Below are 8,897 nucleotides of genomic sequence, written 5' to 3' on the forward strand. Positions count from 1 at the left end.
AGAAACTCAAAGTGCATACTTAACTCGTGCACTCAGATGGATTTGCATTCATCATAGCCTGCTATACCAAAGTCTCCTTAGTTTCATGATAGCTGCTGTCAAAATACTAGGTCAAAGACTTAGCTGTCAAAATGCTCAGCCATGTGGGTTTGTTGACAAAATCGCTAAGCCACATACTGTCTGTGGTATAACTGGATGCCAGAACTAACACAACAGAAATTGGGGTCACAGGCTGCCATTTTCACCCCTGCTTTACCCAGTGGGGCAACCGATACGCCCAGGTTTAGAATTCTGCAGAATATGAGGGCCAAGCTACAAGTGATGAATGACACAGGTTGGACACTTGTCAGCTTCCCTCAAGTTTTGATGGGAAATGTAGGCGTCCTGGTCTTGCAGCTTGGCTCTCCGACTGCTGTCCAATGGACTTTTCAACTGTCACTTCTCCAACATTCCGCCAAGCTGCCTACATTTCCCATCAAAACTTGAGGGAAGCGGGCAAGTGTCAAACCTGTGTCATTCGTCACTTGTAGTTTGGCCCTGAGGCATTCAGAAAAATCAGTGGCCACAGGTTGCCACAGGTTGCTATTTCCCACCCATCTGCATTAGGCCTATATGGGTTATGCAAACTCTGAATTTGGCAGGACATTGGGGACCAATAGGGGCCCATGAATACACTAGAACCTTCACCCACTATACTCCATCCTGGAAATGAGGTAGCACCAGTGGATCTGTTGGGTATAGGCATGTAACCCTTTATCAACATGTCCCATCACTCCCCATTCAATAGGACCAATAGGAGGTGGTTTTAGGAAAGAAACTCTTTGCACTAGCAGACATGCGTTCTTACCTTTGAGAAATCATGATGGTGGCTTCTCTGGGAATCATGCTGCTAGCTCTGAAGATGAGTGTGATCCAAAACTCCTTATTAAAGGGAAGATCTATATAAAATAAATAACGTGTCTGTATTTATGCTATGACAGCTGCTGTAACAAATCATATCTAAAAGATTCTGATCTATATAAAATAAATAACATTCTGATTTTACAGATGACCCTGATAGGCCACATTAGTCTTCTTGTGAGCTCAGATGCTTCAGTTCTTCTAAGGAATTTTCATTAACAGAGAGAGACTGTGGAAGTAACTGCAATTTTGAGCCTGAAAATGTGGAGAAGACAGCCCCTGGCCCCTTAGAGTGTGTGGATAGTGGGCTGCTTATGAAATCGTCAGTCCTAGCAAAAAAAGGAGGCCCTTTGGCGCAGAGGTAAAAGACGGGTGAAAGAGAGAATTTCATTTTGGTCCTCTGAAGTTACATTAACTCTCTAAATACAGCACTTTGTAAGCCGAAATGTCTCTTTTTGAGCCTGAGAGACTATGGTTTATATACTGTATGTAGCTCATAATGCATGTTACTGTAAGAGCCGACTATGTAATATGCAGCATTTAACGGACCATGTTAATATTTGTTTTACTTCAGTTCTGTTCTCAGATTTTTTATTTTTGCTGCTTATTGGCTGTTCTGAGCTGATTGAGTGTGGGTAGCCACCAGTGAGGCCTGGTGAGAAAGGCTGCCTATAACCAAAATAAATAAATAAATTAAGTGGTGCCTATGTTAGTGCCATGTGCAGACGGTTTACCTGTTTCTCTGTTTTATATTTTTCCACAGGATGAAGGAATGGTAGGCTGAGTGGCTTTGGATGATTAAATGATGGGTGGAACACCTTTAGAGAATTTTACCTGCAAGGATCCTGGCACTGTAAACATTTCCTGCATATCTTGTATTTTATCCCCACTCTCAGAAGACATGTACCAACCACTGCACAACACTGACTCTAGCCACATCATGAAATGAATCTCTGTATCCTAGTGTTCAGTGGCATGGACATGGAATTAGGATAAGGATCCAGAACGGCTACAGCCATGTATATTCTATGAAATAGCCTATGAAATGCTGAATTTAGCATTCTGAAAACCCCATTTTTCATTTAAAAAAAAACACAAACAACATTGTGATTGCAAGCTTGAAAGTTTGTGAGAAGCAACTCTCTGCAAGCAATATTTTACAGCATCTCTAAGCTTTGCAGACCTGTGCCATTCTATTATTCCACGCCCCCCCCCCCAATATACTTCAGAGCTTGAGGAGGTACAGAAACAAACTGAATTTATTAGGGAATTGCCCCCCACCCCCATGTTAAGAAGCAGCATGACTGAGCATAGGATACCAGGGACAAACAACAGGGAGTGACTATTTCCATCAGCTGTAAGTGTTAGGGCAAGATGTGTACTGCTGGAAACAGCATGCAGGATTAGATGAACTTGAGACTTGACTTGAGAAAGGCAGCTCTCCTTTTGACCTACATGTGACAATATTTGCTTAGCAGGGTCTGGGCAGAGCAGGACTATGAACTAGTGTCCATACAAAGGGTGGACTTTGATTGATTGACTTAACTTGTATTCTGCCCTCCCCACAAATAGGCTAAGGGCAGATAACAACAATATTTAAATCCAACAATAAAATCATAACAGACAATTCAGGTCAATAAAACATCGCCCTAAATGGCAGCTATACTTTCTTAACCCCAGCCAACACACCCCACAGGGTGGAGGAAAGTAATGAACAAGATGAACCAACCGGTGGAACCGGAGTGGAGGGGGGCTACATTACCCCTCCCCCAACAGGAGGCTGGCCAGAAGGCTCATCCCTACCTCAGCCGTATGCCAGGCAGAACATCTCTTGTCTTGCAGGCCTAGCGAAAGGATGATAAATCACCCTGGGCCCATGTCTCACCAGGCTGGTGCCAGGACAGAGAAAGCCCTGGCTGTAGTCGATGCCAGGCGAGCCTCCCTGGGGCCAGGGACCACAAGCAACTGTTTATCAGCTGACTGAAGCATCCTCCGGGGCACATAGGTGGTCACTTTGCTTAGTGATTCACGGGTATATATTTATACCATAGACAGTGCCTAGAATCCTCCCAACTTGTAAAAGCAGTGTACAGGAAAAAGGGTGGGGTGGTAGAGGATGGAGAAGGACAAGGAAAAGAGCTAAGAGCAGAAAACTCAAAGGCTCTAGGAAAAGCAAAAGGCTCATTTAAAGCACTTTGGTCTTCTCCTGGAAACAACTGGCAGCCAATGAAAAGAAAAAAATACTTAGCACAGTATGATCCACCATAGCTCCCACAAATTAACAAATTTGCCAGCACATTGTGAATGAACTAGTTTCTAAATACTTTTCAAAGGCAACCCATGTATAGTGTGTTACAGTAGTCTAATCTGTATGTAAATAAGGCAGGGATAAATCAGATGTAATAAATCGGATGTCTCTAATGATAAAGTTAACTAACAATAAAACAGCAATACCCAAGCGCTACTCCTATTACAGTTACTTATTAATATTTATTTTATTACATTTCTAGACCACCCTCCCTGTCAGACAGGCTCAGGGCGGTGTAACAACATCCAATTTTTACATAGTTTAAAAACAATAAAAACATTAAAACACTATTCCATATACAATTAAAATGTCTCAATTGGCAGATATAAATATTAAAATACAGCATTTTAGACGCAGGGCTTGGCTCTTGCATCATGCCCTGCGTCACACGAGCTCCTGCATGGGTGGTGGATGGTCTTCAGTGGTATGGCCGGCGAGAGGACAGCCTAGCCCCCACCAAATGCCTGGCGGAGCATCTCCGTCTTGCAGGCCCGGCAGAAAGATAAATCCTGCCGGGCCTTAGTTTCCTCAGACAGAGTTCCACCAGGTCGGAGCCAGGACTGAAAAGGCCCTGGCTCTGGTAGAGGCCAAGCGGACCTCCCTGGGGCCAGGGACCATCAGCAAATGCTTATTAGCTGACTTCTAAGCTAGAAGTGTAAATGTGGGGAGAATTGGGGAACAGGACAGAGATGTCCAGTTTTCCAGGTGTGAAATCCTGACTACTAGAGAAGCAATATGTCAACACTCTGTGATACAGTGTGGGTTGGAAAACAGTACAGGAGATAGATTAAAATGGGATACATTAAGATGAAGGAGTCTGGGAAAGTGATGGTATAAGCATAAAAACATGCATTCTGTTCTTCCCACGTGTCTTGACTGGGGAGTTTATGGACTGGTCATGAATCAGAAGACTTTCTAGCTTTGAATTCCATTGTTGCTTCGCATTTAACCATGCATCATAAAATGTCGGCATAAAACACAAACTGTTGCTTGTTAGGGGAGTGTGCCCTATTTATTTATGTCGTCTATAGTCTGCCTTTCTCACTGAGACTCAGGGTGGATTACACAGTGCAAGATTTGTACAGCCAGTATCAAGGACATTTCAATTAACAATGTCATAGGGTAAATAAATGCAAGTTTTGCGGATTTTCTGGGCTGTATAGCCGTGGTCTTGACATTGTAGTTCCTGACGTTTCGCCAGCAGCTGTGGCTGGCATCTTCAGAGGTGTAGCACCAAAAGACAGAGATCTCTCAGTGTCACAGTGTGGAAAAGATGTTGGCAGGTCATTTATATCTACTCAGGAGGGTTGGGGTTCGGCTAAGTCATCCTGTAAAAGTTTCCCAGGGTGTGGAATGCTGATGGAGGGAGGCTTCACTGTATCCTGAGGAGGTTCTTTTGCATATGGATTGGTGCTTGATGTGCTAATCTTCTCTGCAGGGCTATTGTTGGGTATAGGGTGTTTTGTTGGCCTGGTGTTTTTGAAGACTGGAAACCATGCTCTATTCATTCTTAAAGTCTCTTCTTTCCTGTTGAAATTGTGCTTATGCTTATGAATTTCAATGGCTTCCCTGTGCAGTCTGACAAAGTAGTTGGAAGTGTTGTCAAGTATTTTAGTGTCCTGGAATAGGATACTGTGTCCTGTTTGAGTTAGGCTATGTTCAGCCACTGCTGATTTTTCAGGTTGTCCAAGTCTGCAGTGTCTTTCATGTTCTTTTATTCTTGTCTGGATGCTACGCTTTGTGGTCCCGATGTAAACTTGTCCACAGCTGCAGGGTATACGGTATACTCCTGAAGAGGTGAGGGGGTCTCTACTGTCTTTTGCTGAACGTAGCATCTGTTGTATTTTTCTGGTGGGTCTGAATACTGTTTGTAAGCCGTGCTTTTTCATAAGCTTTCCCATCTGATCAGTGATTCCTTTGATATATGGCAAAAACACTTTTCCTGTGGGAGACTGTTTTTCCTTAGTTGTTTGATTTATCCTTGGTTTACTCGCTCTTCTGATTTCATTTCTGGAGTAGCCATTTGCTTGAAGTGTGTGGTTTAGATGATTAATTTCCTCGTTGAGAAAGTGGTTCACATATCCGTCTTGCACGGTCTACTAATGTTTTTATTATGCCTCTTTTCTGTCAAGGGTGGTGATTGGAGTTTTTGTGTAAGTACCGATCCGTGAGTTGGTTTCCTGTAGACCTTGTGACCTAACTGAAAGTTTGCTTTGTGGATGACCAAGGTATCTAGAAATGGAAGTTTACCCTCGGTTTCTTTCTTCATGGTGAATTGTATGTTCAGGTGGATATTGTTGAGGTGGTTTAAAAACTCCATCAATTCTTCCTCACCATGGCTCCAAATGATAAAGGTCATCCACGAACCGAAATCAGACTGTACGTTTTGTGGGGTGCTGATTCTAGAGCTGTTTTTTCAAAATGTTCCATGTAGAAGTTTGCTATAACTGGGCTGAGAGGGCTTCCCATGGCCACCCCATCCATCTGTTCATAGAATTCGTTATCCCATTGGAAGTAACTGGTCGTCAGACAATGGTGGAATAAGGCTGTTACATCCTCTGGAAAAATCTGATTAATAAGTGCGATTGTGTCTTTTACCGGAACCTCCCTCCATTAGCATTCCACACCCTGGGAAACTCTTACAGGATGACTCAGCCCAACCCCAACCCTCCTGAGTAGATATAAATGACCTGCCAACATCTTTTCCACACTGTGACACTGAGAGATCTCTGTCTTTTGGCGCTACACCTCTGAAGATGCCAGCCACAGCTGCTGGCGAAACGTCAGGAACTACAATGCCAAGACCACGGCTATACAGCCCGGAAAATCCGCAACAACCATCGTTCTCTGGCCGTGAAAGTCTTCGACAATATATTGCACTGCATTTGTCTTAAAGTATTTTGTTCCCCTCGTGAGATATAAAATTCATATCTCTACCATGTCAATGTGCTTTACAGTGAAATTCTAAGCAGAGTTACTCCAGTCTAAGCCCAATGAAATCAATGGGCTTAGACTGGAGTAACTGCTTAGAATTGATAGTTAACCCTTGTCAAGCTTGTAAATATTTTTCAGATCAAAAGCTGTGAAACATGTAGAAACAGTTTTATCATGAAGCAGATGGCAAAACTGGGCAGTCACTTCAGTTTCCTGTTTAAGCCAACAGTATTGGCGGGGGATGGGGGGAATCACAATTAATAAAATACACAAGCAGCTTAACAATTTCATGCAACCCCATGTTTTTTGCACAAATAAATATTTTTAATTTAAAAAAATAATCTGGCCTTGTTTCCAAGTGTGGACACAACAGAGTGCATGAGTGTGGGCTAAAGACCCAGACCAGGAGAAGACCTGAAATAACAGGATCAAAGACATCAGCAAAAGGAGAACCAAATAAGACTCCAGCTCATTTGGGGACAGTAAAATGTGTGGTTGTCAGCTCCATGCCATGAGAAGAGAGAAAGTCAGAGAACTCATGGACAAAGATATGTGTCAGCAGAGTTCCAGACGCCGTAAGTTTACAGAATGCTGAAGCACAGAAAGATCACCTTAGCAAACCATAGGGCAGTAGATGCCGGGATGTCCATCTAGGGAAGAAGACACCTAGGACCCAGGGTGTGTGTTATGCCTGAAACAGCTCACCCTGCATCTGATCCAATTAGACACAAAAGGAAAGAGTAGGAGGAGTAATTTTTAATACTTTTATTGCAATGAAAAGAGAGGAGAACCCAAGGCAAGTTTATGTCCCCCCCAGGTTTCCTCTGCCCCTCCTTTGAGCAGAACAACTTTTATAGCATTTATGACATCAGAACATTAGTGCAATTGATTATAACATGATTGGTTAACAGACATCTGACGAAGAGAACGTGATTCTCGAAAGCTTATGCTACAATAAAATTGGTTAGTCTTAAAGGTGCTACTGGACTCTTTTATTTTGCTACTACAGACTAACACAGCTAACTCCTCTGGATCTGTTGCACAGTAAGAAATTCAACAGGTATTGTTATAACACACGTGTGGCTCTATAAAGGTATCTGAAGAAGTGAGCTGTGGCTCACGAAAGTTCATACCCTACCACCAATGTTGTTAGTCTTATAGGTGCTGCTGGACTTTTGCTCTTTTCTGCTGACTACAAAGTCAGCTTTTGTTTCAAACTTGTTACTTTTAAAGCATCCTATGCAAATCTGATGTGTCCAGCAAATTCTGAGAACAATGCAAGAACTTTGCCAGCTTTGTGTTATCACTGAAATAAGGCCATGAATTCTTGCTGTCAGCTTCTAGTGTTAACTAAAAAGCAATTGTGAATTGCTTATGGTAAACACATACTGTTTGTTAGGGGCTTTATGAGCTACAAACTGCTTTAGTAAACTTATAGTTTGCTTGGCTGAGCCAAAATGCTGTTTTACTGGGGTATCACATGGTTAGGAATCCCTCACAGAAAGAGGAAAGAACAGATTAGGTAAAGTTCAGAAGATACAAGAGATAAGACACACCCACACATACACAGCAAGAGAGTTCTCTTTAAGCTCTCCTAATCAGCACCAAAAGGCGTGGCCATTGATTTTTGGCGAGTGTGAGGTGTGCTTGTGGCTAGGGCTAAATTCGTAATTAATAAAACTACAGCTTTGTTTTGGAGGCACACGCGCCCTGTCTGCTCCTTTAATACTTGAGGCTGAAAAGAAACCCACAGTGCAGATTGGTAACAGTGGTGATAAAGAGACCCGGATCACCTCAGCTTCCCAAGCCTCCATTAGAATTTATTTCTAACATAGTGTCCTCAGAGCCAAGCTACAAGTGACGCCTTGTCAGCTTCCCTCAAGTTTTGATGGGAAATGTAGGCATCCTGGTCTTGCAGCTGTAATGGGGAGCCAAGCTGTAAAACCAGGACACCTACATTTCCCATCAAAACTTGAGGGAAGCTGACAAGTGTCCAACCTGTGTCAGGCGTCACTTGTAGCTTGGCTCTCAGAGACCCTGGAGGTATGAAGAAAATTACTCAACAGATTCAAGGGGCCATGAAATGCAGGAAGTATGGATTGGAATTGTAATTATGTAAAATATCTAATCAAGGTAAGTACAGAAACCATTGCCTAGGTTTTTTTTTTAACACTAAGCTAACTAATGCCTGTAATGAATGGGGAGTCACACATTTTGCAAGTGTTGACTACTTTAGCTTAGCATAACCAGTGAATTGGGTCTCTAGTTTGTACATTTCCTGATTTATCTCCTACATAAAATGACATTGGGTTACCCACTCTGGGTTGGGAAGTTCCTAGATATTTCAGGGGTGGAACCTGAGAAGCAGGGGCTGAAGGGACGGACCTCAGAAGGTAATGCCATACTCTCTAAAGCTGTATAAGAAGAGAGAAAAAACTCACAGGAGCCACTATTCATAACCCATTTAGGTATATAATCACAGTCAAATATATTATTGCATTTACTATTCAATATTATGATGCATATACGAGCTATTCAATAAAGTTATATGAGTTATACAGTCTAAAGTTATATGAGCTATTCAATAAAGTTAGTCCAGGGTTTGCATCGTGTGAATGTGTGTTCTTTTGCCACGAGGAACAGAAGAATCTTCACAAAGTCTTCTCAAATGAAAAATTACCAGGCAAGGAACAGGTTCCACAGTAATATTGAAATTAGCCACGCCCTCCCCTTCTTCAGGGGCGTGGTTCATAAC

Source organism: Eublepharis macularius, chromosome 4, assembly GCF_028583425.1.
Source record: "Eublepharis macularius isolate TG4126 chromosome 4, MPM_Emac_v1.0, whole genome shotgun sequence".
Taxonomy (NCBI): domain Eukaryota; kingdom Metazoa; phylum Chordata; class Lepidosauria; order Squamata; family Eublepharidae; genus Eublepharis; species Eublepharis macularius.